The 27,623-nt window shown below is 37.1% G+C and overlaps 1 protein-coding gene across 17 annotated transcripts in view; it reads right to left on the reverse strand.

The window, feature by feature from the left end:
* The window catches only part of GRIN2B (glutamate ionotropic receptor NMDA type subunit 2B), an 849,505-nt gene that overhangs the window by 551,733 nt on the left and 270,149 nt on the right, over positions 1-27,623 (reverse strand). The window lies entirely within an intron of this gene.

Genomic DNA, 27,623 nt, shown 5'->3' on the forward strand with positions numbered 1-27,623 from the left:
GACACTAGATATTAGCAAAAACTCACAATTCAGACTAAGAAACGGGAAGTTATGACCCAGTTAAAGGAAATTAAAACTTCTGATGAGACACAGAATTTGAGGCAGCTAATCAATGATGTTCAAAAAATCTCCTAAATCAATTCAAGGAGATGAAGGCAAATATGGCAAAAAAGATAAGGATATTAAGAAGACAGTGGATGCATATAAACAAGAATATGAAAGTATGAAAAGAAACATAACAGAACTTAAGGGAATGAAAGGCATAGCAGAAGAGATTTAAAATACACTAAAGACATGCAAAAACAGATTTGAACAGGCAGAAGAAAGTATCAGTGAACTAGAAGATGGGACAATCAAAATCTTATATACAGAAGAACAGATAAAAGAATGGGGGAAAAATGAGCAGGGTCTTAAGGAATTGAATGACAGCATGAAGTGCACAAATATATGCATCATGGGTTTTCCAGAAGGAGGACAGAAGAAGGAAAGAGGCAGAAATAATACTTGAGGAAATAATGGATGAAAATGTCCCAACTCTTATGAAAAATCAATCATAGTTAGTTGTAGAACTAAAAGGCAAAACAATACAAAACTTCTAGAAGATAATATCAGGAAATATCTTTGTGGCCTTGGAGTAGGAAAAGATCCTAAATAGGATTAAATAGGTTAAAATAAAATTAAGGACTTCTGTTCATCAAGTGAACTACTAGGAGAAAGAAAAAGAACGCCACAGAGGGAAGAAAGATTAAACCACATATAACTGACAAAAGAATGTTATCCCAAATTCAGAAGGAATTCCTATAGATTCAATAAGAAAAAAAAGAAAACCTGGTAGGAAAAGAAGACTTTCATAGAAGACGATATCCAAATGGTCAATAAATATATCAAACTCTGCTCCAAGTCATTAGTCATTAGGAAAATGTAAACCAAATCCAAACTGAGATACTTCTATACCTCCACAACAATCGCTAAAATGTAAAAGCCTGGTAATATCAAAGTGACGATATGGATACAGATACTCATACATTTCCAGTGGAAATCATAAATTGGTGAACCACTTTGAAAAATAGTTTGTATTATTGTCATCATTAGATATAAACATGTTCTTTGACCCAACAATTCCATTCTTAGGTGTATAGCCAAGGAGAATGCTTTCATATGTGCATCAAAATATACAAGCAAGATACTAATGGCATCATTACTCATAAAGGCCAAATATTATAAATTGACAGACATGCTAAAAGAACTGGCTTGTTATGTTTTAAGTGTCAAGGTCAGGAAAATTAAGGAAAGACTAAGGAGATGTTCCAGATTGTAGAAAACCAAAGAAACATGACATCTAAATGCTAAATTTGATCCTGAATCATATAAATGCCATTATTAATACTCTACGGGCATAACTCCTTCCTTAAGCCTTACATTGCCTCTGCTTTGCTTCAGTTTCCCAAGGTATTTCACTATGTCCAGTGGAACCTTCTAACACTTTGCTCTACTTTACGCTCAGTTAGATTGAGCACTCTAAATAACATTCTTATGATGATGATTATTCCCTGATGTAAAACTTCTGAGTCTCATTGTTTAAAAAATAAAGTTCAAATTTCTCTCTTGCTTCACCTGAACCCAGCTCTGCTAGCCAAGATCAACAAAGCTGCCTACCTGACTTACAGCTGACCAGAGATACATAAGGTAAACCATCGAGCTGAGCACAACCTAAATTGTCAACCCACAAAACTGTGAGTTAAATAAATGTTCTTACTTAGAGTGAAATGCTGGTGATCAGGGGGGTGGGGGGGTATGGTATGTATGAATTTTTTTCTGTTTTTTTTATTCCTTTTTCTGAATAGATGCAAATGTTCCAAGAAATTATCATGATGATGAACATGCAACTATGTGATGATATTGTGAATTGCTGATTATATATGTAGAATGGAATGATCAAAAATTACAAATGTTTGTGTTTGGTGTTTTTTGGTATTTTTTAAAAAATTTTAATTAATAAAATAAATAAATAAATGTTCTCGTAAGCTACAGTTTTAGAATGGTTTGTAATAGAAAAGTAGCTATTGCCTCAATTCCCTTTCTCAATATACTTCCTAAATCATGAGTCTTTCTGGAATGCTAGAAAGTTAGTGGATATGGAATTTAATATTGTATGTTCTGATTTATAAAACTGTCCAGGATTAAGACTAGGGTTAGGAGAGTAAGGGGCCTGTCTGAGGTGCAAAATTTAAGGGGATGCCTAAAAAGTCAGTAATTAAAAGTAACACTATTTTAATGGAACATTTTTTAAAATGAAAATTAATTAAAAATCATCATGAAAAAATATCAAAATTTTAAATTAAGACTAGATCTGACAACAATACAACTGTAATTTCTATTTAACATCTGAGAGAAATCTAGGTGTAAGGAAGATCAAGTAAGTTTAAAGTAAGTTGTTAAGGGAACAACAAAAACAACTGATTCTTTATTCCTGAGACAATTTAACATGAAATACATGATCATATACTGACTTTCTCCATAACAGGAAATTCATGTTTCACTGAAAAATATTACTGATGGTAATAAGAAATAGCCCTCCTTGTTTTCCCCCACCACCTGACTGATGGATATCATAAGTGCCTCACTGAAGGAACAGCGAAGGCAGTTGCTGAGACTAGTTACAGATGGAGTTTGCAATGCTAGTAAAAACCAACTTAAATTTAGACAGTGCTTTAGTTTCAAAATTATGAAGACAAGAAAGGCTACATTAAAGAACCTGTTATAGAAGGTTGATACAATATGTTCATATTTTTGTTGGGTTTTTTTTATTTTTCTTAATATGTTCATTTTTAAGCTCTATAGCCAAATATTTTTAATAGTCTCACCACACTTTAATGAACATTAAAATTACATCTCAGAAAATTATCCCTAATCGTTTCTCCCAAATGTATTTGAAGCAAACTATTGGGGAAAATGCATTTAGTTATTATACAACACTCTTACTTATTCACAATAAAACCTCTTATGTGTGTAGGCAATTAATGAAGTTTAAATTTCTCTAATGATTAGTCTTAGGCCCTGCCAGTAACCATGAAGTAAAAAGACTTTGACATCTAGATTTTTAATAGGATTGTTAAATAATAAATAAGAATACCATATATTAACTCAGCTGGATGGACAATATTAAGATAGTGCAAAGAAGGAAAGGAATTTTAAATATATTAAATCAGAAAAAAAAATTTTGACTTATAAATATTATGTTGCTTTGGGGGTTGGAATAAGTATAATAATATTGGATGCTCAAGAATTTTAATCACCATCCTGAGCTATCCTTCAAACAGATGTAAGTATGATGTATGCCCCAATATTACAGATGATGGTACCACTCATTTGATTAGAATGAGGAATATTCCTCTCTTACTAGTAAAAGGCAAAAATCAAAAGAGAAGTTCTCCCCCACTACATACATAAGAAAATACCCTATCTTTGTCATAAAGGAAAAATGATTGAACTAATACAATACCAGGCACTTTATAATTCTAGTCATCAAATTTGATGCTTGCAATATCATGAAATAGGTACTTTTACCCACCTTTTTACAAACCGAGTTTATGGAGGTGAAGTGAGTTGATGAAAGTCACAAATACATGGGAGAGTCTGGATTCCAACCCAAGTTTTCTGGGTTTTAGTCCCATGCTCTTCCTACCACATTGCACAGGATCTCAAAGAGGAACAAAGAGAATGATTTTCATTCTGCCACATTAGAATCCAGCCAAGAATCTGACCCATGGGTAGTTTCTTTTGCTTTGTTTTGCAATGTGAGGGTATGAAGGCGACTAAGGGCAGTTCAATAGATTAATTGCATTGATAGCCCCAGCGCTTCACCTCCCCTGTATCCAGGCCATGTTGCCATGTGACTTTACAATTCTCAAGGTTCAGCCACATGACTTGCTTTGTCTAATGGGATGTGAGCAGATGTGATGTGTACAGACCTTGAAATAGAGCTTTTGCCCTCAAACTACTGCTACTATTACAAGAACGTGCCTGGGCTAGCCTACTGAAGCTCAGAGTCTCATGTCCTAGCTGCCCCAGTCAACAGACAGCTGGCCACCTGTTGTGAGTGAAACTAGCTAAGATCAGAACTGCTTAGCCAAGCAGTCTCTGACCTGCGGACTTATGAGTTAAGTGAATGCCTGTTGTTTTAAGTCACTGAATTTTGGAGTCGTTTCTTATTGTGACAGTGGGTAATTGATACAGAGTATCAGGATGAGAGAAAAGAGATGCTAATTCTGGGGAAAGTGTCCAGTTAGTCAGTGCACAGAGCCTTCAAAACACAAAATGGATCCCCAACCAAATTTGGAAACAATCAGAAGATGTCAACCTCGAAACTTAAATCAAAACAGTAGAAAATCCATGAAAAAAAATGTCTATGAATTATACCACATTCCCATTTCCTGATGCTTCCTTGAGTAACAAGGCGGTTAAAAAGCCTTGTCCCCACTCTTGTTACCAGAAATGGGCCACCCCATCCTGAAGAATTGAAAGGAAATTTCCTCTTACTCAAAATTTCACATTATTCCTTTATGACTGTAATTATACATGGAATTACTAGTCGTTTCTCAAAAGATATGGGAGCAGCTTCTGATCTAGTGATAACTGTTGCCTTTGAAAAGAGCCAGAATGCACACAGGACATATTTTCCTTCTTTCACAATGAGGATAGCAAGAATCAGAGAGTCTGCAAGAGATGTCTTAGGAGGGAAAAAAATGTCCACATGTTGTAATTAATGGTGATTAAAAGTCTGCCATGGATTCTCGCCATGGCGCCTCTGTTGTGTGCCACAAGAGCTGGTGGATGTGCAGCCTTGGCAACCCTGTGGTGAGGGAGCAAGATTTCTGTCTTCTGTGTAGCTCTTTCATGAGCCCCAGCCTCTAGCCAGCCCCAGAGCACAGCACTGAGTGCAGGGATGCAGCACCCAGCCCGGTCTCAAGATTCTTTACTCCCAAAAGTCTTGTCATGGTTGGATAGGACCCCTAGATAAATATCCAAGCCTCCGACCCCTTCAATTCTACATCCATGAAGATGAATCACCCTTAGAACAAAAGCTGAGAGAATTAGGATGAGAAACACGAGAACAGAATCAGCAATTCTGGATAAACCAGAATTTAACTTTTAGTAAGGAAAGAGAATTTATTCATTCAAGACTAAAAGCTACAGGCCTAGGGTTGAGAGCTGGATCAGGTAAAAAGCAACACAGTACAGAAAAAATGGCTGACTCATGCAAGGAATTTTTAAATAAAATTTCCAGAAGTTCATGTATTATAACAGAGATTGATACAAGCATAATTTTGCCATTACCTTCTTCATGAGAAGAGTGGCCCTTGAGAGAATTTGGAAAAAGCTTGGACTGAAACAAAAGAATACCAGCAAGTTGGAGCCCTTACTGACCCAAGTCCAATGTGAAATGGATCATTAGACAGGCTCATTTTATGGGGTTCTAAAGAAAAAACAGTAAGTCATCCCAAGATCCTTGCCCTTCCTTCTGGGACCCTTTGCTTGTGTTCTGACACCCAGATGGGACTATTGTAGCCAAGCTGATGTGGAACATGGCTGGCCTGGAAAACACAGGTCCCCAGCCTGTCATAGACCAGGTAACCCTCTCCTGACTGTGGTCTCCAAGCCAACTTGCTATGATAACATGGTGCTAAATAAAGCCCAAGCTCTGGAAAAATAACATCTAATGTGGATCAAACATGAGATAGACAATATGTGGGATAGAGGGGGTAAAAATTAAGAAGCTATTGATTCTGGAGTACAAGAATGTATGTTCTATAGGAAGACAGATGTGTTAACTATCAACTGTAGCCAAGGTCACATCCAGCAATCATCCTAACTGAATCTATCCAGCTAAGGGAAACAGCTGCTCCAGAACATCAGATAGCTCCATCTCCCTACCACATATTAGTGACAGACCCTTCCAATATCAAAAATTTAGACTTGCCATAGCCCAAACAACCCTAAAGAGAGGTATGGAAAGATCAAAGGTAATGGTGGAGTTATACATAGAAGATAGGATTTAACAAATTTATAGGAATGCTGAATCATTAAACTGATATCTCTTTTAGTCTCCAGTATTTTAGAGCAGCTAGAAGTAAAAACCTAAAATTGTGAAATTGTAACCCATGTCAAAGTCTGAAATATGTTCTACAACTAACTGTGGTGCTGTGCTTTGAAATTTGTAGCTTTTTTTTGTATTTATGCTATTTTTTCACAAAAATAAAGAAGGAAAAAGTTGATTGTAATGATAAAAAAAAAATTAAGCCCTCTAGCCTCCTAAATTCTGAGGCAGCTAGAAGGAAAAATATGAGAGGATCGTATGGTAACTCTGGGATCTGTCCTGTAACCACCTGTTGAATAGTGCTTTGAAAACTACTGCTTTTTTATTTCTTTGCTTTGTATATGTTATATTATACAATAAAAAAAGTTTTTAAAAAGGTGGAAAATAACATAAAGTATTTAAATTTTTAAATATAAAAATGTTTTACTTGATTCTTCATTGCATTGTATATATCATGTTTTCTATAAAAGTAAGACATGAAACATTAATATAGTCTTACAAATCCAACCACTAAAAATAACTGTCAAAAAGATACAAATTTGCAAAATAGATTTCAAAAAAGTATGATTCAAATATATGCATCTGCAAGAAACTCACCTTATACCCAAAGACACAAATAGGTTGAAAGTGAAAATATGGAAAAAGATACTCCATGTAAATAGAAACCAAAAAATAACTGGGGTAGCTATTATGAATATTGTACAAAATAGACTTTGTGTCAAAAGATGTTATAAGATACAAAGAGAAATGCCATTTATTAATAAAAGGAGTGATCTACCAAGAAGAAATAACAATCATAAATATTTATGTATCTAACCATGTACTCCAAAATACTGGAAAAACTGAAGGAAAAATAAATACATTCAAAAAACAGAGACTTAAATGTACCACTCTCATCAATAGACAAAACACCTAAACAGAAGATCAGTAAGAAAACAGAGAACTTGAATAATATGATAAAAGAACAATACCTAATAGACATACACAGAATATAGAACTCACAAACAGCAAGGTATTCATTCTTCTCAAGTGTACATGGATTATTCTCCAGGAGAGAACACTTGTTGGGGCACAAAACAAGTCTCGATAAATTTAGAAAGTTTGAAATTACAAAACCATCTTCTCAGACCATACCAAATGAAGGTGAAATCAACAACAGATGGGGAACTGGAAAAGCCACAAATGTGTGGAAGTTAGATAACACTCTCTTAAATAATCAATCAGTCAAAGAAGAAATTGAAAAAGAAATCAGTAAATACCTTCAGATGAATGAAAACAAGAATACAGTATATCAAAACTTATGGAATGCAGCAAAGACAGTGCTGAGAGGAAATTTTATATTCCCAAATACTTACATTAAAAAAGAAGAAAAGCTAAATCAAGTACTTAACTGTACACCTGGGAGAAACAGAAAAAGAAAAACAAACTAACACCAAAGCAAGCAGAAGGAAAGAAATGACAAAGATTAGAGCAGAAATAATGAAATTAAGAATTTTTAAATGATACAATTAACAAAATCAACAGTCGGTTCTTTGAATGATCAATGAAATTGACAAACCCTTAGCTAAACTGACAAAGAAAAAAAAGAGAGAGGATGCAAATAAATAAAATTGGAAATAAGAGGGGAGACATTACAACTGACATCACAGAAATAAAAAGGATGTTAAGAGTATACTCTAAATAACTGTATGCCAAATTAGACAATCGAGATGAAATGGACAAATTCCTAGAAACACGCGAATAACCACACTGACACTAGAACAAATAAAAGACAGCAACAAGATTACAAGTAAAGAGGTTAAATCAGTCATCAAAAACCTCCCAATGAAAAAATGCCCAGGACCCCATAGCTTCATAGGTGAATTTCTACTGATCCTTCCAAGAAGAACACTACCTACAGTTAGGTGGTGTTCCCTCCTGTTGAATTTTTTGGAAGGGTTTGAACAGGATTGGTATTAAAACACCAATACAAATCAACATCACCCTAATACCAAAGCCAGATGAAGATACTGAAAGAAAAGAAAAGTATAGGCCAATATCTCTAATGGATATAGATGTGAAAATTGTCAACAAAACACTTGCAAATTGAATCTAAAAGCACATTAAAATAATTATACACCATGACCAAGTGGGTTCCCAGGTATGCAAGGGCAGTTCAACATAAGAAATTCAATTAACGTACTATACCATACTAACAACCTGAATGGAAAAATACCACATGATCATCTTGATTGAGGCAGAAAAGTCATCTAACAAAATTCAGCATCCTTTCTTTATAAAAACACTTAGATAAATGGAATAGAAAGAAAATTCTTCAGCATGATAAGGGGAATATATAAAAAATCCACTGCTAACATCATACTTAATGGAGAAAGATTGAAATCTTCCTCTCTAAGATCTGAAGCAAGTCAAGGACACCCACAGTCATGGCCATTATTCAACAGTGTGCAAACAGGCAAGAAAAAGGGAGGGGAAAAAAGGATCCAAAGCATAAAAGAAGAAGTAAAACTTGCACTATTTTCAAATGACATGATCCTATATAGAGAAAATCCTGAAAAATCTACAACACAGCTACTAGAACTAATGAACTAATTCATCAAAATGGCAAGAACAAGATCAACATGCAAAATCAGCAGTGTTTTATGCACTAGTAATGAGCAATCTGAGGAAGAAATCAAGAAAAAAAAATCCGGTTACATTAGCAACTAAAAGAATCAAATATCTAGGAATAAACATAACCAAGGAGGTGAAACACAGAAAATCACAAAACATTGCTAAAAGAAATTGAAAAGACAAATAAATGGATGGGCATTCCACGTTCATGGATTGGAAAACTAAATATTGTTAAGATGTCTGTTCTACCCAAAATGATTTATGGATTCAATGCAATCCCAATCAAAATCCAAAAGCATACTTTTCAGAAACAAATTGAAGCAAAGCCAATTATCAAATATATTTGGAAGGATAAGGGACAACAAATAGCCAAAAGCATCTTGAAAAAGAATAAAATTGGAGGACTCAACTTCCTGACCTTAAAGCATATTACAAAGCTACAGTGGTCAAACAGCGTGGTACTAGCAAAACAATAGATTTATCAACAAATGAAATCAAACTGTGAGCTCAGAAATAGACCCTCATATCTATGGTCAATTGGATTTTGACTAGGCTTCTAAATACAATATATTGGGAAAGAATAACCTTTCAACAAATGGGGCTGGTAAAACTGGATATCCATATTCAAAATAATGAAAGAAGACCCCTATCTCACACCATATACAAAAATTAACTCAAAATGAATCTAAGACCTAAATATAAGAACGAGGACTATAAAACTCCTGGAAGAAAATGCAAGGAAGTACCTTAATGAGCTTATTTATGTTAGGCAATGGTTTCTTAGACTTTATACCCAAAGCACAATCTATGAGAGAAAAATAGATAAATGGGAACTCCTAAAAATTGAAATCTTGTATACCTGAAAGGACTTTGTCACAAAAATGAAAAGACAAACTACTCAATGGGGGAAAATATTTGGAAACCACATATCCAAAAATGGTTTAATAATCAGATTATATAAATAAATCCTACACCTCAAACAATATAAAGGCAACCATAAAAATGGGCAAAATACTTGAACAGACATTTCTCCAAAGAGGATATACAAATGGCAAAAAGTACATGAAAAGATGCTCAGCATCACTGGTTACAAGGGAAATGCAAATCAATACTGCAATAAGATAGCATTTCACACACACTATTTAAAAAAAAGAGAACTATAAGTGTTGGAGATGATGTGGAAAACTAGGAAGAGAAATTTCAGAGCAGAGCTGACACAGATGCTGACATTTGGAGAAAAGAGACATGGATGTTTGGAGATGCTTGGAGCCCAGCAGACATTGCCATGAGATGTTAAGCAAGTCAGAACCTAGAGAGAGCTAAGGGAAGCCAAGAGTTGAAAGCCAGCCCAAAGAAAAAGAGATTGAAAGCAATGGAACCCAGAAGCAAGGGAATGGCAGATGCCAGTCACATAACTACCCAGCAGACAGATGTGTTCCTGACCAATTGGCCTTTCTTGAGTGAAGGTAACCTCTTGTTGGTGCCTTAATTTGGACACTTTCACTTCCTTAGAACTGTAAATTTGTAACTTATTAAATTCCCCCTTTTAAAAGCCATTCCAGTTCTGGTATATCACATTCTGACAGCTTGCAAACCAACACAGATATTGGTACAGAGAAGTATGGTGCTGTTGCAGTTTGCAAATACCCAACAGGTTGGAACAACTTTTTAAGATTGTTTCAAGGTGATGCGTGTAGCTGCCAAGTTGACAAGGGGTGGGCTGTGATGGTTAGTTCTGGTGTCACCTTGACTAAGTGATGATGCCCACTCGACTGGTCAGGTAAGCACTGGCCTGACCATTGCTGCAAGGATATTTCATGGCTGTTTGATAAACTGGAAGGCTGGTGTATTAGGTGTATTAAATCATCAGTTGATTGCATCTGTGGCTGATTACATCTGAGCTCAACCAACATGTGCCTCCCAAAACAAGATAATCCAATCAAATGAGGCTTTTTAACTGTTTCTTCAGCCCATAAGCCTCTCCTGTGGAGTTCATCCAGACTGTTCATCAGAGTCACCAGCTCCACAGCCTGCCCTATGGGTTTTGGACTCTTCTATTCCCATGGTTGTGTGAGACACCTTTATAAATCTCATAATTACAGATCTCCCTGTTTAGTTCTATTTCTCTAGAGAATCCTGACTAATGCTGTAGCATTTTTTCCCATTAAAGTTTATTTTAATGGGTCTCAAAATTCCGTGACAGATTTTTCATCATTATTTCCAAGTACTGATTTTAAAAACTAATAACTTAAAACTGTCACATGAAAACAAATGGTCCACAAAACATTCCTTTCCTTCTGAAGGTTTTATAATGCATTGTTATCATTAACCAGTCTTTTACTAATAAACTTAAATGGCCAGTTGAGGCAAACAGTTCTGAGACCACTCTTCCACCACTGATTAAGGCTGGGTGGCAGGTGTTATAGGTCATATTCATTTAGCTTTCTGGGCAGACTTGATGACCTTGCCAGCTCCATCAGCCTCCTTGCCCACCGCCTTGATGATACCCATAGCAACTGTCTGTCTGATATCACAAACAGCAAATGACTCAGAGGAGGATAGTCAGAGAAATTCTCAGCACACATGGGCTTGCCAGGAGCCATGTCAGTGATGGCAGCATCACCATATTCCAAGAATTTGGAGCCATCTTCCAGCATCTTGCCAGAACAGCAATCAATATTCTCCTTCAGCTCAGCAAACTTGCATGCAATGTGAGCTGTGACAATCCAGCACAGGTGCATAGCCAATACTAATTTGGCTTGGATGGCTCAGGATAATCACCTGAGAAGTGAAGCCAGCTGCTTCCATTGGTGTGTAATTTTTGCTATCACCAGCCACGTTGCTATGACAAACATCTTTTACATATACATTCTTTTTTTTTTTTTTTTTTTTTTTTAAAGAGAGGGAGGAAGGGAAGGAAAGACAGAGAGACAGAGAGAAGGAAGGAAGGATGGAAGGAAGGAAGAAAGGGAAACATTTTTAAACATTTTCTTGTTTTATTGTATTTTGTTTGTTTGTTTGTTTTTTACATGGGCTGGGGCCGGGAATCGAACCGAGGTCCTCCGGCATGGCAGGCAAGCACTTTGCCCGCTGAGCCACCGCGGCCCGCCCTACACATACATTCTTGACATTGAAGCTTACATTGTCTCTAGGAAGAGTTTCACTCAGAGCTTCATGGTGTATTTCAACAGGCTTTACTTCAGTTATAACAATGACTGAAGCAAAGGTAACTACCACACCTGGTTTGAGAATACCTGTCTCCACTTGGCCCACAGGCACAGTACCAATACCACCAATTTTGTAGACATCCTGAAGAGGCAGATGCAAAGGCTTGCAGTTGGATGAGTAGGTGGCAGGATGCAATCCAGAGCTTCAAGCAGCATGGTTCCACTGGCCTGCCATCCTTATGGGTGACTTTCCATCCCTTGAACCAAGGCATATTATTAGCACTTGACTCCAGCACATTGTCACCAATCCAACCAAAAATTGGCACAAATGCTACTGTGTCACAATTGTAACCAATTTTCCTAATGTAGGAGCTGACTTCCTTAATGATTTCCTCATATCTCTTCTGACTGTAAGATGGTTCAGTGAAATCCATTTTGTTAGCACCAACTATTAGTTGTTTCACACCCAGTGTGTAAGCCAGAAGGGTATGCTCTCAGATCTGCCCATTCGTGGATATATACCAGCTTCAAATTTAAAAAAGGAAGAAAAAAAAGGGTGGGGCACAGTGGCTCAGCAGGCAGAGTTCTCGCCTGCCATGCCAGAGACCCAGGTTTGATTTCTGGTGCCTGCCCATGCAAAAAATAAAAATTCACCAACACCAGCAGCAACAATTGAGACAGCACAGTCAGCCTGAGATGTGCCTGTAATCATGTTTTTAATGAAGTCTCTGTGTCCTGGGGCATCAATGATGGTCACATAATACTTGCTGGTCTCAAACTTCCACAGGGAGGTACCAATTGTGGTACCACATTCACATTCAGCTTTTAGTTTATCCAAGACCCAGGCATACTTGAAGGACCCCTTTCCCATCTCAGCAGCCTCTTTCTCAAATTTTTCAATGGTTCTTTTGTCAATTCCACCACATTTGTAGATCAAATGGCCAGTTGTGGTGGGCTTGCCTGAATCTACATGTCCAATAACAACAATGTTGATATGAGTCTTTTTCCTTTCCCATTTTGGCTTAAGATATAGTGAAGGTTTTCATGACACCTGTTTTTCTGGTGGCAAACCCATTTTGGAAAAGTAGTTGCATTTAACTTAGTCTACAAAATAATCACCCAGATAAGTGTCTTTTATATACTGAACAAGTGCAATTTGAAGTGTGCACTAAGAAATAGCTACCTCCTCTCTGTTCACATTAGTAGGACCTAGTTCTTCCTACCCCATCATCTTTCCAACCTCCAAAAATAAATAGAATCTTTCAATCTCTTAAGTCAATTCAAGTCACACTATTGTCCCATTTTGGTAATGACAATATCCTATGACTTTTTGTATACTTATTGTCAAGCCCTGGGATGGATCCTGGATGTATGAAAATGAATAAAAAGTAATTCCTTCACCCAAAAAGCCTATTATTTTGCAAAGACAAATAACAGATAGGCAATTGCAATTAATGTGAAGTTGTTTACCAGATCGACATGCTAGGCCAAGTAGTTTATTGTCCTTTTCTATAAAATAGGGATATTGATAGTACCTACTTCACAGACTTCTGAGGGTTTAAAAACTAAAAAAAAAAAATACAAAGTCCCTAGAATTAATAAGAGCTTAATAAAGGATTTTTAAAAAGACTAGTCCTTTTTAATTGTTCAACTCTAAACTTGTTCTGTACTTTTCATCAGGATAATTTTCAAATGCATATAGAAGTAGAAAGGATGACATCATAATACCTGTTTATGCTTCACCTAGATTTAAAGGAATTTTAATAGCCTGTGTGGCCACACTGGTGTACGGAATGAATATTGGTCTTACCTCCAGGTTAGAGGGTGGGGAGTGGGAAGTAGGGGACAGAACAGTGAGGCAGAAGTTGTGCTCATTAAACATTTCATATGCTCCTCTTCATTTGCAATCTCCACTACTCTATCAGTTTGCTAAAGCTGCTGAAAAACAATATGCCAGAAATGGATTGGCTTTTATAATGGGGATTTATTAACTTACAATGTACAGTTCTTAGGCTGTGAAAAGTCCCAATTGAGGTATCAACAGAATGATACCTGGATTCTGAAGACAGGTTGCTGGCATCCCAGGACACTTCTGTCACATGGGAAGGCACAAGACCAATGTCTGCTGGTCCTTTGCTCCCCAGGTTTCATTGCTTTCAGCTTCAGGTTCTGATGGCTTCATCTGTGGGTTCTCTCTTAGCTTATCCTAGGCTTTTCTCTGTAAACTTCTCTGTGTTTTTCTCTGTCTTTTCATCCTCATAAAGGACTCCAGTAAAAGGATTAAAACCCATCCTGATGGGCAGGATAATATCTCAATTGAATTAATCTAACCAAAAAGTTCCACCCACAAAAGGTCTGCACCAATAGGAATGGATTAAAAGAACATGGCCATTCTTGAGGCTTGCTCTTTTGAATCTTATTTATGTAGTGGAGAAGCTAAGCTTACCTATAGTTATGCCTAAGAGTTGCTTCCAGAGGATCTCTTTTGTTGCTCAGATGTGGCCTCTCTAAGTCCAATTCTTCAAGGAAAATAATTACCCTCCCCCTTATGTGGGACATACCATCCAGGGGTTAAGTTCTCCCTGGCAATGTGGGACATGGACCCCAGGGATGAGCCTGGCCCTGGCATCATGGGATCAACAATGCCTTCCTGACCAAAAGGAGTGAAGAAATGTAGCAAAATAAGGTATCAGTGGCTGAGAGACTTCACAAGGATTCTAGAGACTACTCTGGAGGTGACTCTTATGCAAACTTCAACTAGATATTGCTGCTTACTATGGTTGATCAAAGCCCAACCAAAACCGTTCCTGTCAACCCTAAAGAACACCTAGGCTTGAACTGAGATGCTATAAAAGTTTTATGCACTGTTATTGCTTTCCAGAAAACTACAACTGCCAGATGGGTTCTGAAACCCAGAGGGGCCAGCCTTTCCAGAACATCAACTAGTTCCATTCCCATATGTCATATTATCAACAGCCCTTTCTAATATGAAAAAGGTAGAATGGGCATAGCCCGAACACCCTTAAAGTTTGAGAGAAGGATCAAAGATGAAGGAGGAGCTAAAACAGAGAGATAGGATTTAACAAAAGAATCTGACTGCTGAATCATTATATTGATATTTCTTTTAGTCTCCAGTGTCTTGGAGCAGCTAGAAGGAAAAACCTAAAATTGTGGAACTATAACCCATATGAAATGCTGAAATCTGTTCTAGAACTAATTGTTACAATGTATTTTGAAATTTATGGCTTTTTTGTATATATGATATATTTCACAATAAAAAAATGTTTAAAAAATAAATTCCATCAGAAAGAAAAAAAAAAACATGGCCTTTTCTGGGTACATAACAGCTCTGAACTACCACACTTAAAGTTAGGTTTTGGGCCATATGACTTATTCTTCCCATGTAAATGGAAGTGGTATGCATCGCCTCTGGGTCAAGACAGTTAAGAAATAGTGTGCTGGTGGAAGAGAACAAGATGGCAGTGCAGTGAGGGATGGAATTTAGTTCATCCCCCAGGGCAACTAGTAAAATAGTCAGGAACTAAATGGAACAACTGTTGGGGGGACATCAGTGACCACCTAATCGTACATCAGTCTGGAGCAGGTGGAATGGCTGAGTTCCCACACAGAACTGAATTCATTATTGAGCACATCAGGAAAAAGAATCCAACAATTTGGTGAACTCCATAAGAATGATGCCTGAGGCTGTGGGGCCCCAGCAAAGCAGGTAAGCCAGGTACTGAGGCTTTTCTGACCACTGGACTGAATTTAGTCTAGAGGCTCAGCAACCATGGTTTCTCTATTCTGCCAGCTCTCCAGAGACTTTCGGCTCCTTACAAATCTTCAAAGAGAGAAACCATTGCTACTTCCAGGTCTGGACATCTGACCGATTGTTCCCTAGAACTTTAAGTATCTGTGTGACACCTGAGACTCAGATTTAGTCTTCCAGCTCTGAAAGTCAGCATAAGTCCATACAGCAACTGTTATTAAAAAAAAAACAAAAAAAAAAAACTGAGAGCAGGCAACAGTGACTCTGACTCAGTAGCAGAGTTCTCACCTGCCATGCCAGAGACCCGGGTTCAATTCCCAGTGCCTGCACATGTTAAAAAAAAAAAAAAACAAAAACTGGAAGATATCAAACTCATTAAAGATGTGATGAAACTGATCTGGAAAAAACTGAGAGATTTAAAACCTCCAGATTGTTCCAATATCAGAGAAGCTCTGAAATCCAGAAATACTGGGCTCTCCAAGAACAACGACCAGTTTCATTATATTATCCCTTTGCCCCTTAATGACAGTGGCCCTTTTCAGCCTTGAGTCAGTTAGAAGAGTCATTTCCCAGATATCCCTCAAGATAATTATAAAAAGAGAGGGAGGAATTGTAACTGAGAGATTAGAGTTTAAGGGATGATTTTAATTACTGAATCATTATATAGAGTATTCCTTTTTGCTTTCTGGTATATTGGACAGAGGTATAAACCTGAAACCTCTGGTAGACAGAGGGTAAAACCTGAAACCTCTAAATTGTGACCCAGCTGTCTTGATCTCTGACAATGATCATTTGATCTTCCGTCCCTGTGATTATAAAAACCTTATGACCAACCTTCATTTGTCCCCAGTTACCCAGTTTTTCAACAATAGAGTCTTATAACCTCTAAAGACATCCCGTAATATTTATTAATTAAGGGTACTGGGCCAGGCCAGAGTTAGCCCACCCCAAGTCCAAAGTTATCTTGATAACTAAAACTAGATCTAACCAGAATGGGCCAGCCTGACATGTAGTAGCTTAGACTTTAACCTACAAGTCACTGATACCTCAGTCTGCCATTTTCTTACTCACGTTCTATGACTAAGCATGTAATCAATCTTCACATGGTCAATTATTAAATTGCCTCTAGTTAAACCATCTGAGGTCACTGGGCTTATTTTCCTAAACCCTGCCTATCTTTTTCTCTAATAAAACTATCAGAATTACTGCAGTTCAGGGAGAAAGATTTTGGGCTGATAGGCCATCTGCTCTCCTACTACATGCCTAATAATAAGTTATTTCTCTCTGAAAAATAAAAGGAAGAAACAGTGCACCTCCTCCATGCCCCTTGTCCCTGCCAGGGGATGAAGGAGAGTGATCTCACTGCATATACTTAATGTAAACATAAAACAAATGATCACTTTGTTAAGGCATTAAAATTTAAAGGTTACCAAGCAAACCTTCCTCTGATAAAGACAGGGAAGGTCCAATTTGATGGGTAGTGTTATAAGCTGGTGTTGGTGCTCTTTGGGGCTAGAAGGTGCTTTTAGGATGCTTTTTCTGAAGGGCATTTTTGTATTTCAGAGATGCTCCCACACACCTCTAGAGATCACTTACCTACAGTTCCCTTGGAACGTGAAATGTATCACCTCATATGGATCACTAATGTTTCCTTCCTCAGTGTCTGGCTGAAATTTCCTGCCCCTTTCAGGTGGTCTTCTTAGGCATAAGAAAGAAACACTCTGCCTTGGCCAGACTCCCTCAGCAAGACCCATATTTAGCACATGCACAAGATTCATAGAAAACACTCTGTCATCCTTTACTCTGACAAACATTTCTTCACCCCTAAACCCCCAAGGAACCACCTCTCCTTTCTCTACCAACACAGCAAGCAATTCTAGTCACCACCATGAGTCAGACTCAAATCCACAGAGTGGTTCCATTCCGTTCAATGAAGCCCATGAACTAGGTCTGAATGAAAAGCAAGCATCCTTACTCCTCCCCATTGGTGAGGTATGTGGTCTGATAAGGTGTAGAAAACTCTGTTTAGGTGGTGTAGCACCTCATTTTAGAATGGAGAGATACTTTGAGCCTATTCTTTTCAGCCTTGTTATTTCAGGCTCAGGCAAAACAGACATTAAAGGAGTCTCATTTTGATATTCTTCAATACTAGGAGAGTCCAGAACACCCCTTTGTGGGTTGGTACTGGGGCAAGGTAAGAAAAAGAAGACTGGGATTTCCATGGAAGAGGGCAGGCAGCATCCCTCCATCAATTTAACAATATTTATTGAGAATAATGCTGAGCAGTCTTCTAGACTCTAGGGACAGAATGGTGAAGAAAGCAGACAAGGTGCCCCTGTTTTCATTTCTTTGTAAAGGAAAGTGAGAAATAAGCAATAAATTAAAAAACAAATTATCAACAGAAATGGGTGATATAAAGACAAATAAAATAGGATTGCATATTAGAGAGTGACATGGGGAGGGACTCATGGAAAAGGAAAGTTGGAGAAACTGTCGTTGAGAAAGTCCAAATCTCACTGAGATGTAGACGACAAGATAGAGCCAATCATATGAAGAACTGGGAATAGGGCATTTCAAGCTATGTGATCTTAGCACATCAAGAAGAAAATAGAAGTTCCTTGTAATAGAATGTAGTGGCTGAGGGGGTAGAGATTAATTAAGACAAGCAGGCAGGAGCTAAATCATGTAGGACCTTAGAGAACATTGCTTTTAAAATTTAATTGTCCTAAATACAAAGCAATTCATTGGTGAGTTCTAAATGGAAATGACATCTGATTTTTATTTTAAAGATCATTCCAAATGCCAATAGAAAATTGATTGGCAAGCACAAAAGAATAGAACAACCAAAACGATTTGGAAAACTATTGGATTCATGCAGGCAGATAATATTGGATGGGACTGTTGTTAAACAGTGGTTAAAATGGGAAAGAAGATGGATTCAAACATGCTTTGGTAGCAGAAATGATGAGATTTGCTGATCATTGGAACATGGGGATGGTGGTGGTAGGCAGCTGTATGTGTGAATTTGGAGCTCAAGGAAGACATCAAGGCTAGAGCTATACATATGGTAGTCATCGGCACATAGATGTTATTTAAAGCAATGAAATCAGATATATTTATATAGGGAGAGATTGTAGATGGGGAGAGTTGAGACTTTAGAAACAAGCTTGGGATCACTCTAGCTTTCACATATAAAATTGAACAATGAACCATTGTGACAAGGGGAAGGCAAATAACAAAGGTAAGAAAATATCAAACCAAGGAGGAAAGCAGAATTTTTTAGGTCACCTGATTGGGCAATCTACTCAAAATGGATATTTTTTCATGATGTTTACTTGTAAGTCAAGTTGCTGGTAGCCTCAATTAAAAGTTGTTCTTAATATTTAAAGAGCAGCAGCAATAATATGGGCCCTATTTTTAAGGAACAAATAAATTTGTACTAGTAGTTATATGGAGACAATCCTATGGATTGATGTTTTTTCCCTACTTGGGAAATGAGAAAGTACTCTTCCCTCCATAAATGACCTGGATCCAAAATGCCCAAATCTCAAGGGGCATTACCATTCCATCTCAGCTAGGTATTTGTGCAGGACAGGGCTAAGTGTTGGAAGAGAAAAGGGAGGTATTACAAATGATGCTCCACAGAAGCTCAGTAAATTCAGAATATGAGAAAGGTGAAAAAATAATGAGTGGCAAAATTATAGGAAGGGCTGGACTGAAAAAGTTGCTTTAAGGGTATGAGTCTGAAATCAACCTTTATGGTGAAGAAGTATTTTATTTCCAGAAAGCATTTTGGGTTTATTTCCAACCATCCCTTTAAAAATAATAATAATAATAATACTAAATCCCTGATAATCACTATTTGTGATTTGCATTGGATCACAAGTTGTATATCATGTCATCATTCAGTCTCCTTAAAAATCCAGAGTTTGGTGCACACCATCAAAGTCAAGGAAGAATTTCACCTCCATTTGTTGAATGATAATTTAGGCATCATGAGAAAGTAAAAAAAATAAAACAAGATACATAAAGAGCTAGGGTATTTAGTCCTTCTTTGGTATGAACTTAGCTATTCTACACTAGATCATTCATGTAACCTCCCTGAACCTCAATTTCCTTATGTATAAAAGGAGTGTAGAAAACTTCTGCTTCTGGGATGTCAGAGTAGATATATTTTTCCCCATTACTCCTACAACGTACAATTTAAAACATTCTACATTTATATAAAACCAACAAAAGGCTCTAAAACATGGAGAAAGTATCAACTAGGGACTTCAAGACCCAAGGAAAAATAGGGTAATGAGTTCCTTGAATCTTTGTTTTGCCTCATATATCTCAAACTTGGATCTGAAGAAGCTGGCAACTCTGAAACACCAACAGGTGCAAAAAAAAAAAAAAAAGGCCCTAACAAACTATGTTCTCCTTATCCAAAGGAAAGGAATAGCCTGATATGACATGAAACCACAGAAAAAGTTATGACTCTAACCCACTGTTCTAGTTTGCTAGCTGCCAGAATGCAATATACCAGAAACGGAATGGCTTTTTAAAAAGGAGAATTTAATGAGTTGCTGGTTTACAGTTCTAAGGCTGAGAGAATGTCCCAATTAAAACAAGTCTATAGAAATGTCCAATCTAAGGCATCCAGGGAAAGATACCTTGATTCAAGAAGGCCGATGAAGTTCAGGGTTTCTCTCTCAAGTGGAAGGGCACATGGTGAACATAGTCAGGGCTTCTCTCTCATCTGGAAGGGTACATGGTGAACATGGTGTCATCTGCTAGCTTTCTCTTCTGGCTTCCAGTTTCATGAAGCTCCCTGGGAGGCGTTTTCCTTCTTCATCTCCAAAGGTCATTGGCTGGTGGACTCTGCTTTGTACTGTTGCTCTGTCTGATTCTCTCATTCTCCAAAATATTTCCTCTTTTATAGGACTCCAATAAGCCAATAAAGACCCACCCAAATGGGTGGATCCATGTCGTCCCCTAATCCAGTTTAACAACCATTCTTGACTAAATCACATCATCCAGAGAGATGATCTCATTACAGTTCCAAACATACAGTATTGAATAGAGATTATTCTACCTTTATGAAATGGGATTTATATTAAAACATGGCTTTTCTTAGGGGGCATACTTCCTTTCAAACCAGCACACCCACCTAGGTCAAATGGAGAGCCTAGACTTCACCCTTGCTTGGCTACAATGAGGTGTCCCAAAATCCCTACTGGGACAGTGTCAGAAAAGGTCAAGTACGGACCCAGGACTTTCATTCCCACTAGAAGGTAGCAAACACCCCTCTTTGGATTCAGTGTAATATATTTGAGGAGTCTGGACTTCAACCCCCCACCAGCAATAATGGGGCATTCATCATCCTTCCCACTGGTGTTGTGTTAGAAAAGCCCTAGTGGAGAATCAGTGCTTTTACCCCCACCCAATGGTAACAAGACCACCCCATGATAGTGTCACTGGGGACCATGTAAGAATGGTAATAATAAGGTAAAAATAAGGTAAGGAAGGTAATAAAGGAGGCCTATTAGGGAACTAGAACTCGCCTCCCTGCCAGATAGTAATAAGTCCCTCCACTCAGATGTCAATGAAGGTTTGAGTGAATAAATCTGGATTTATGCCCCCATCTGGAAGTAATGAAGTGAAAACTCCCTTCCCCCTGTCAGAGCAATATCAAAGAAAACCAAAATAAGAAGTTTAAATAAAATCCAGAGTCTCAACATAATACTGAAAGTATTCATATTTTAATTGAAAAATCACTTGCAATATCAAAAACCGGGAAGATCTCAAACTGAATGAAAAAGGTCATGAGTAGATGCCATTACTGAGTTGGCAGATATGCTAGAATTATCTGATGACAATTTTAAAGCAGCCATCTTAAAAATGTTTCAGTGAACAATTGCAAACATGTTTGAAACAAACTTTAAAAATAGAAATCTCCAGTTAAAAAATAGGAGATTACAATGAAAAACCAAATGGAAATTGCAGAACTGAAAAATATAATAACAAAAATTAATATCTCAGTGTATGAACACAAAAATAGAATGGAAGGACTGAGGAAAGAATCTGTGAACTTAGAAATAGAATAATAGGAATTATCCAATCTGAACAAAATAGAGAAAATGGAAATAAACTGAAAAGAAATTAAAAGAGACTCGGAGATTTGTGGGACCATAGCAAATGATCAAACTTTTCTGTTATTTTTGTCATAGAAGTACAGAGGAAAGAGTGTGGACCTAAAAAATACCCAGAGAAATAAAATCTTAACACTACCTAAATTTGGCAAAATACATAAACCTATAGATTAAAAAATCTGAGAGAACCTTAAAACAGTATAAGAAATGCCACGAGAAGACACATCACAGTCAAAATCATAGCACTTTGTCATAGTTTTGAAAACTAAGAAAAAGAAAAAATCTTGAAAGCAACGAGAGAAAATATGACACTTTGCCTATAGGGAAAGAATAATTTGAAAGATAGTGGATTTCTCTTCAAATTCAGAGACCAGAAGGAAATACAGAATTTTCAAGTGTTCAAAGAAAAAAAAGTGTCATATCCAGCAAAATATCCTTCAAGAATGAAAGTAAAAGTATTTTCAAATGAAGCAAAATTAAGAGAATTAGTCACCAGCATGCCTACCCTAAAATAATGCCAAAGGAAGTTCTCTAAATAGACAGAAAATGATAAAAGAATGAACCAAGGAAGGAAGGAAGGAAGGACATGACAAGAAAAAAAAGGCAAAATAAAATGGACTTTTCTTCTCCTTTTGAGTTTTACAAATTATGTTTGATGGTTGAAGCAAAAATTATAACACTAATGGAGTTTAAATGTATGCAGTAGAAATATTTAAGAGAAGTATATTATAAATGAGGGATGGTAAAGGACATAAAAGGAGTCATTCACACTGACAAAATGACACTACCAGTAGACTATGATTAGTTGTACATATTTCATGTAATACCTAGAGTTATTGCTTAAAATGTTACATAAAGAAGGACTCTTAGAAACACTATAAATAATTCAAAATGAAATTCTAAAAAATGTTCAAGTAACTCTCAGGAAGACAGAAAAAAGAAAATAGAAAACAAAAAGAGAGAACACAAACATAAAACAACAAAAAATGGCAGATTTAAATCATACCTAACATATCAATAATTACATTACTTGTAAATGGTCTAAATACACCAGCTAAAAAACAGAGATTATGTAGAGTGGCTTTAAAAGCATGACCCAACTCTATGTTGTCTAAAAGAAATTAACTCTAAATATAATCATGTAAGCAGGTTGAAAGTAAGAGGATGTTTTAATCAAAATCCCATTTCATAAAGGTAGGATAATCCTTATTCAATACTGCATGTTTGAAACTGTAATCAGATCATCTCCCTGCATAATGTGATTTAGTCAAGAGTGGTTGTTAAGCTGGATTGGGTGATGACATGTCTCTACCCACTTGGGTGGGTCTTGATAAGTTTCTGGAGTCCTATAAAAGAGGAAACATTTTGGAGAACAGGAGATTAAGAGAGAGCAGAGCAGAACAACATAGTGACGAGAAGCAGAGTCCACCAGCCAGTGACCTTTGGAGATGAAGAAGGAACATGCCTCCCAGAGAGCTTCATGAAACAGGAAGCCAGGAGAAGAAGCTAGCAGATGACGCTATGCTTGCCATGTGCCCTTCCAGATGAGAGAGGAACCCTGACAGTGTTCAACATGTGCCTTTCCAGATGAGAGAGAAACTCTGACTGTGTTCGCCATGTGCCCTTCCACTTGAGAAAGAAACCCTGAACTTCACTGGCCTTCTTGAACCAAGGTATCTTTCCCTGGATGGATGCCTTTCATTGGACATTTCTTTAGACTTGTTTTAAATGGGACATTTTCTCAGCCTTAGAACTGTAAACTAGCAACTTATTAAATTCCCTTTTTAAAAGCCATTCTGATTCTGGTATATTGCATTCTGACTGCTAGCAAACTAGAACAAGGGTGGAGAAAAATATACATCATGCAAACATAAAAAAAGGAAAGCAGAAGTGCCTATATTACTATCAAATAAAGTAGACTTCAAAGACAAAAAAAAAAAAAAGACAGAGGGACATAATAAAATGATTAAAAATTTGACAGTTTTCCAAGAAGGCATAGCAATCTTGGTATGCACCAAACAACATACCCCAAAATAGAAGGAGAAAAAGCTGATGGATCTGAAAGGACAAATAGGCAAGTCCACAATTATAATTGGAGACTTAAATATCACTCTATCAACAATTGATAGAACAATTAGACAGAAAATCAACAAGGATATAGAAGAACTCAATACCACCATTGTCCTAGTTTGAAAGTATTGTGTACCCCAGAAAAGCCATGCCCTTTAATCCTGACTCAGTATTGTAGGGTGGAAACCTTTGATTGGATTGTTTCCATGGAGTTTGACACACCCAGTTGTGGGTGTGGCCTTCTGATGAGTTTACTCCATGGAGATGTGACACATCCAATTGTGGGTATGACATTTTGATTAGATGGAGATATGACTCCACCCATTCAAGGTATGTCTTGATTAGTTTGCTGGAGTTCTTTAAAAGGAGAGATACTTGGAAAACAGCTGTTTCAGAGCCAACAGAGATGCAGACATTTGGACAGCTTGGAGGGCTGAAAGAGAGAGCAGTGCCTTGATGGAGCCTAGGTCAAGCTTTACATGAAGCAGGCCTCTGACTTTTGGCAAAGTCACATCAGAGTAACCTTGGAGGCTAGACCCCTTGGTTTCCTGTGGAATGAGGTCTGGCTTGGGCTGCACCATATCTAATCTGGCCTTATTGTAGGAAAGGTCTGCCTATATAGTTTTGGGCAGGCTAGTTAATGTTCACTCTGTTCTTAAGAAAGTTCTGTATCCCTATTCAATACATCAAGCACATTCCCACATACTGCACTGCCTTATCTGGAATTCTATTGTTAAACAGTATATTATGAACTTGTGCTGACTTCTCGGGGTTGTTGCCTTCAGTCAGGCAATGAACCACCTGGCCCCCACTTTCTCTTAATTCTGTGTTGTGTCTTTCTTAATCTCACACTGCCCCTTCTGACCCTGTTTGGACAGTTGCTGCTGGACTCAGCAGTGCCTAGACACAGATGTTTGGAGATGCAGGACCCAGTAGACATCACCATGTGCCTTCCCATGAGATGATAAGCAAGTCAAAACCAGAGTTGTGTCCTGGAGGAGCTAAGTGAAGGTCCATAGATGCTTAAGGGGAAACCTCTGGCATTAGAACCTGGAAGCTCGGAACTGAGAGTAAGTACCTACAGATGCCAGCCATGTGCCTTCCCATGTGCCAGACACTGGCCTTTCTTGAGTCAAGATATTTTTCTCTAGGTGCCTTAGTTTGGACATTTTTATGGCCTTAGAACTGTAAACTTGTAACTTAATATATTTCCTTTTCAAAACCATTCCATTTCTAGTATATTGCATTCAGCGGCATTCAGTAAACTAATACAACCATCAACCAACAGCATAGATCAACATTTATAGAACACGCGACCCAACAAAAGCAGAATACTTCTTTTCAAGTACCCACAAAACATATCCTAAAATGGAACAAAACCTGAGTAATAGAATACACCTCAATAAATTTTAAAGAATTTTAATCATACAGAGTATTTCTCTAAACATAATGGAATCAAACTAGAAATCAGTAACTGAAAGACAATGGCTAAATCTTCAAACATTTAGAATCTAAACAACACACTTCTAAATAATAGATTGGTCAAAGAGAAAATCTTAGGGGAGATTAAAAAATGCATTGAGGGTAGTGCAACAGTAGCTCAGTGACAGAATTCTCACCTGCCATGCCAGAGACCCGGGTTCAATTTCTGGAGCCTGACCATGGCAAAAAAAAAAAAAAAAAAGCATTGAACTAAGTGAAAATAAAAATACAACATATTAAAATTTGTGTGAGACAAACAAAAAAATTTAAGCACAAAATGTGGGAGACAGCTGAAATAGTGTTGACAGGGAAATTTACAGGACTAAGCAGCAATATTAGAAAAGAGGGAAATTCTTAAATCAATAATCTAAGAATTCCCCTTAAGAATTAATTAATTCTTAATTCCCCTTAAGAATTTAGATAAAGAAGAGTAAAAAGAAACACAAAAAGCAGGAAAAAAATGAGGTTGAGAACAGAAAAATGGAGAAAATAAATTAACAATGACCTTGAGTTTTTTTAAAGATCAATAAAAATTGACAAACCTCTAAAAAGACTGACAAAAATAAGATATAAATTACAAATGTATAATGATAGACTAAATGTACAAATTTAAAAATGTTTTTGCATGAGGAAGGACAAAGGAATGTCATTATTGCAATGTGCTGAAAATAGATGGTAATTAATATTTTAAAATTTTAATTTATGTGTGAAACTAAAACAAAAATGTTCATTTTGTACAAAATATATATTTTCTCTAGTGCAGTTCCTAATATAACTTATGTGGACAGCTTAATTGAATACCATAAGTACATGGAACCTTGAGTAGGGCATAAGATCTTGTAGGTTTGTCCAGAGTGATGCCCCAATAAATCCCAGAGTGATTTGAACAGTAAGTAAAAAAGTATTTGCAAAGTCCCCTTGGGGGAATGGTGAGAAAGGGGGAAAATTCAACTTCCCCAAGTAGAGAATTCTTGATAGTCTCACAAGCAGTGGGGACAACCAAAGCAATAGGCTAAGTCTCCAATCTTGGGGTTTATTCACGTGACACTTGACCCCACAAAGGATAGGTCAAGCCTACTTAAAATTAGGCCTAAGAGTCACCCCAACAGAACCTCTTTTGTTGCTCAGATGTGGCCTCTCTCTCCAGCCAACACAACAAGCAAACTCACCGCCCTCCCTTGTCTATGTGGGACATGATTCCCAGGGTTGTGCACCTTCCTGGCAACGTGGGACAGAAATCCTAGAATGAGCTGGGACTCAGCATCAAGGGATTGAGAAAACTTTCTCTACCAAAAGGGGGAAGAGTGAAAGGAGACAAAATAAAGTGTCAATGACTGAGAGATTCCAAGCAGAGACAAGAGGTTATCCTGGAGGTCATTGTTACACATGAAACAGATATCATCTTGTTAGTCAAGATGTAATGGAGAGGGTGGGCCACGGTGGCTCAAAAGGCAAGAATGCTTGCCTGCCATGCCAGAAGACCTGGGTTCCATTCCCAGTGCCTGCCCATGTTAAAAAAAAAAAAAAAAAACAGAAAAAAAAGATGTAATGGAGAGGCTGGTGGGAACTGCCTGAAAATGTAGATCTGTGTTCCAGTAGCCATGTTTCTTGATGATTATTGAACAATGATGTAGCTTTCACAATGAGACTCTGTGAATGTGAAAACCTTGTGTCTGGTGCTCCTTTTGTCTACCTTATCAACAGATGAGTAAAACATATGGCATAAAAATAAATAATGGGGGAACAAATGTTAAAATAAATTTAGTAGATTGAAATGCTAGTGATCAATGAGAGGAAGGGATAAGGGGTATGATATGTATGAATTTTTTTTCTGTTGTCTTTTTATTTCTTTTTCTGAATTGATGCAAATGTTCTAAGAAATTATCGTGATGATAAATGTGCAACCGTGTGATGATATTGTGAACTACTGAGTATATATGTAGAATGGAATGATCATTTGTTAAGAATGTTTGAGTTTGTTGCTATATGTTTTTAAAAAATTAAAAATTGATTAAAAATTACATAACTAAATTACAAGTACCAAGAATGAAACACAAGCGATCACCGCAGACCCTGCAGACATCAAAAAGATAATAAGAGAATATTATGCACAACTCTATTCACATAAACTGGCAACTTCAATGAAATGGATCAATTCCTCAAACGTCACAAACTACCACAACTCATGAAAAGTGAAATATGTGAATAGATTTATAACTATTAAGAGAATTGAATTCATAATTTTAAAATCTCCAAAAACAAATAAACCTCCAATCCCAGGTAGTTTCACT

This window comes from Tamandua tetradactyla, chromosome 7, assembly GCF_023851605.1.
Source record: "Tamandua tetradactyla isolate mTamTet1 chromosome 7, mTamTet1.pri, whole genome shotgun sequence".
NCBI classification, from domain to species: domain Eukaryota; kingdom Metazoa; phylum Chordata; class Mammalia; order Pilosa; family Myrmecophagidae; genus Tamandua; species Tamandua tetradactyla.